This window comes from Belonocnema kinseyi, chromosome 3, assembly GCF_010883055.1.
Source record: "Belonocnema kinseyi isolate 2016_QV_RU_SX_M_011 chromosome 3, B_treatae_v1, whole genome shotgun sequence".
NCBI lineage: Eukaryota > Metazoa > Arthropoda > Insecta > Hymenoptera > Cynipidae > Belonocnema > Belonocnema kinseyi.
The window spans coordinates 127598187-127602996 of record NC_046659.1 but is presented as its reverse complement, the minus strand read 5'-3'; the positions used below and the strand labels follow the sequence as shown (position 1 = coordinate 127602996).

The following is a 4810-nucleotide window of genomic DNA, read 5'->3' as shown; positions in this document are numbered from 1 at the left end:
TGGTGTCCGCTGACCTTTATCGCGTCAGGTTCAAGGTCAGCGGACACCAGGTTCATAATCAGCGACCCCAAAAACCTATAACATATATTTTTTATATTTTTTACCGTTTTTTCTCGATTTGACCTTCAAATGACAACGAGATGAATTTTTAACCTAAGAAAATCAATTTCTCTAAAAAAAGATTAATTTCAATTTAACCAGGAGAGATCAACTTTAACGAAAAATTTAATAATTAAAATTTTAGTCAAAAAATGAATGTTCAATCAAAGAGATGAATTTTGATGGGGTATTTTAGAATATTTTAATCGAATAGTAGTTGCATTTTTGGTTTAAAAACAATACAATTTTTACCAGAAAAGGAAACAAATTTCCAACAAAATAGTTTCACTTTTGGTAACAAATTCTTTTTATTAAAAAAAAATAAAAATTTCTATCAAATAGCTCGTATTTCAACAATTTTCAATTTCCTCAAGAAAACAATTTTCAACAATTGAGCTATAATTCTTTGCAAAAATTAGAGTCACTTGAAAAGAAGGTTTGAAAATATTAATTTCGAATTTGAAATCAGTTCAAATAGTACTGTCTGCGTGTACTGGGAAAATCTGGCTTTTTGTACCAAAATTACGATGCAAATAGTCCACTGCCTAATTTGCAAAGATGTATTATAGACTTTGGCAGATTTTATACAAAAAATTCAGCAGCTTTTTAAGAATTTTTTGAAAGACTTCCGAAGAATAAAAAACATTTACTTGGAAAATTGGAAATGATGTTTTATTTTTAAACATTAGGTTTAAAATAATGTTTTTAAAGATTTAAAAACATTTACAAAATTATCGAAAATGAATATGGAAGATTCTAAGGACATTTATTTCATTTGATAGGATTTTAAAAAAGTGGTTAGAAGAAAATTTAGGAAAAAATCGAATGATTTAAAAAGATGCTTAGAAGTTCTGCAAAATTCCTAACAATAATTTAAAATTTGAAACAATGTAAAACAACATGTAAAGGTTTCAAGATTTTTAAATAAAATTTCGAACTATTTTAAGGACTTTTTAACTATTTACATAAACATAATTTTTATTTTTATTTAAGAAGTGTTCAGCTTATCCAAAAATGGGGTGTACTTCCGAAAAGTGGATATGCCCGATTTTCTTCCCACTTCGTATACTAATGTATTTTGACGCGCTGATTACGAATATGATAGTGAAAATTGGCGCGAATTTGATTTTCATGACGAAATCATCAAAAAACCATTAAAATTATGGGGTTTTAAGTTTATCTCAGCTAATATGCAACATTTAAATAAAAATGTTTTAAATAAAAGTTGTAGACATTATCGAAATACACATTTTTTATTCCAAACATTTTTTTATAAGAATGATTTTTTCCGAGAAACTCGGAAAAATGAAAGTGACAGAAGTCTATAACCCCATGAGGCGTTGAAAAGGGGGGTGTACTTCCGAAAAGGGGATATGCCCGATTTTTTTCGCATTTCGTACACTTATGTAGTTTGACGCGCTGATTACGAATATGATAGTGAAAATTGGCGCGAATTTGATTTTCATGGTCAAATAATCAAAAAACCATAAAAATTATGGTTTTTTAAAAAGTTTATCTCAGCTAATATGCACTGGAAAAATATTTTCAATAAAAGTTGTAGATCTCATCGAAATACACATTTTTTATAGCAAGCATTTTTTTATGGGAATGATAGTTTCCCAGAAAATCAGTGGTGGATCCATTAGTTTCGTCTTATTGCCTACTCACGCTCTTCACCGCGAGAAGGTTGGATTAATTTGAAGAGCATATATTTTTTTTATATTTGATTATCCCTGTCCCTTTTTCAACGCCCCGTGGGGGGGGGCGAAAAGGCACCCCTTTGACTGGTCACATAAATAATGTAAGATCGCATCCCTGCCCCCTTTCCAACAACCCGTGGGGGGGGGAGGCACAACTGTGACGGCCTGTCGGAAAAGGGGCATCCCTGCCCCTTTTCCGACAGCCCGTGAGGGGGGGAAGGCACCCCTGTGGCTGGTCATAGAAATAATGTGAGGTCAGGCCCCTGCCCCTTTTCCAGCGCCTCATGGGGTTATAGACTTCCGTCGTTTCCATTTGGTCGAGTTTCGCGGAAACAATCCTTCCTATAAAAAAGTACTTGGGATAAAAAATGCGTGTTTCGATGAGGTCTACAACTTTCATACAAAATATTTTTTTTGAATTTTGCATATTAGCTGATATAAACTCAAAAAACCATAATATTTATATTTTTTTGATGATTTTACCATGAAAATAAAATTTTCGCCAATTTTCACTATCATATTCGTAATCAGCGCATCAAGATACATCGGCATACGCAGTTTGAAGGAAATCGGGCATATATCCGCTTTTCGGAAGTTTATCCCAAAAATGTAATCGTTCAATTTTTAATGATTCGAGCTTAAAATTGCTTAAAATTATATATTTTTTTAATGCGTTGCTTAATTCGTAAATATTTCGAATTTAAAATGATAAAGTGGATTTATATTTTCGGAACTGAATCTGAAATGACAGATTGGAAATTTGATTCAAGATTTCAAAAAATCATTTAAAATTAAATCACAAGTTTAGAGTCCCGAATTTTCATGTTGTAAGCTAAATTTTGAATTTTTCCTCTTGCTAAAAATTATTTCGTGAATAAAATTGAAATCTTTTAATTTTAAAAATCATAATTGAAAAAATGCATAATTTTTAATCAATTTAAATTTAGTTAAGAATTAATTTATTATTAATTTGTTAGCTTTAGGTAAATTTCGAATTCTTAAAATTTGCATTATAGAATTTTTGTTCATTTTTAATGTTGTCCGCTTAAAATTACTTTGTATTGAAAGTTTTATTCAAATAATTATATTTCGAAGTTTTATAAACGACATTTTTTCCATTTAGAATGCTTCTAGTTAGAAAAGAAAAATTCAGTACACAACATTGCCTTCTCAAGTTATTCAATTTTGGGCATTCTATAAATGTCCTATTTTCGACCTTTTATCTCAAATCAATTTCAATGTATTCAATTTTAAACGAGTTTATTCAGAACGCATACTATATAAACAATTTTTAGTTAATAAATATTTAAATTTTCTACATTAATAATAAATACTGGCTAATTTAACCATTTTTGCCATTTGTGAAAAAATAAAATTGTTGAAGGTCACAAGACTAGTTTATTTAAATTTTTCATTTTATATAACAAATAAATATTGTTTAAAATAAATATTTCTTTATTTTCAGAGCGAAGCAAATCAACGAAGGCGCGTAAATAAGTGGAAAGACAACGAAGGGACAATATATATGACGACTTGGAGTCTTTTACTTATTTATCAATCTGATTATCTGCTGTACTATATACGGGTTTTACTGCGATTTTCCTTGTGTACTACGAAAAAAGAAATATTAAATATTGTAGGTGAATACTAGTACAGATATTGTTTTGATTATTCAGTCTTGTAAGACGGGCGCAGCCGCTTGGGCCTTGAACATATTAATGTTATTATAAATTATTATTATGAATTATTATTATAAAATACAATATTATACCATACATTATTTTATATTATAATTATAACTAAACTAATTAACGTAAAATAAAGAGTGATTACTAACAGCAGTCAATTATCTTATAATTTTATGTGCAGGATTCATGCTCATTAGGGTTGTTCAAAACTGCATGGAAATTTTTTTTGCATGATCAAGGGCAACGAATGCCCCCTATTTTATTCTAAATCCGAAAAAAAAATTCCCCAATTTTTTATTTTTATTTTTTTCATTTTAACTGGTGCCGGCTTTTATTAGAAATTCCCCATGTAAAATGATGGGGAAGAATTACTTTTTTGCATTTTTAGAATAATTTGTTAGGGTTTGAAAAAATTTCACAGGAAATTATGAGGGCCTGTAGAGAATTATGCAACATAGAATTTCATCGATCAGAATATGGGTTTGAAACCTCTAACACACCCTTACGAGTACCTGAAAACTACCCTTAAAACAAAGAATTTAAATTCTTTACAAATCGACCTTTTGAACACTGTATTCTTGTATTTTCTTTCTTAAAATTATTAATATTTCTCTGGTATAATATTTATTATTATTGGTTAATTATTTTTAATTATGTAAACAAATGAAATTTGTTTTTTTCGAAAATTCGTTTCTTCCACTAAAAATTATTACTATTAGTCTTATGGAATATTTAATAGCATTAGTTTATTAATTTTCAATCGTTTAAACAATTATTTAAATACAATTAAAAACGAATTAGCTAATGTTAATAAATATATTACTAGGCCGATAGTGATAATTTTTAGGGAAGACACGAATTTTCAAAAAAAAAATTTATTTCAACAAATCAAATTTGTTTAAACATATTCCACTTGACTAGTAGTAATAATTTAAAGGGGGGGGGGGATTTTTGAGAAAAAAATATTTAAAGAAATTCGATTTGTTTCAATAATAAACAATTAATTAACCAATGATAATGAATTTTACAGAATCTCTTTTTTCAGTAAAGAAATATTACTTTTTTTTTATTCGGATAAATGAAAATTGATTTTTAAATAGTTACAAGTTTTGTTATGTGCACTTTATTTAATTTAAAATAGAGTTGCAAGACATAATTGTATATTGTTTACACACAATTTTCGTGTTTTGAAAATATAAAATGATCATGTGTTATGCTAATTTAAACTAAATTAGTTTTAGGGAACTGATTTTTTAATTAAAAAAAAATGTTAATCTAGCCGACTCCAAAAAGTTAATTTTTCCTTAATGAAAAACTAATTCC

General features: G+C 28.2%; 1 long non-coding RNA gene across 1 annotated transcript in view; it reads left to right on the top strand.

Annotated features, from left to right (window-relative positions):
• Positions 1-3579, top strand: part of LOC117169388 — an 11833-nt gene extending 8254 nt beyond the window's left edge. The window contains exon 3 of the long non-coding RNA XR_004466654.1: positions 3265-3579. This is a non-coding gene — a long non-coding RNA (uncharacterized LOC117169388). The remainder of the gene's footprint in view (positions 1-3264) is intronic.
• The last annotated feature ends 1231 nt before the right edge of the window (positions 3580-4810 follow it).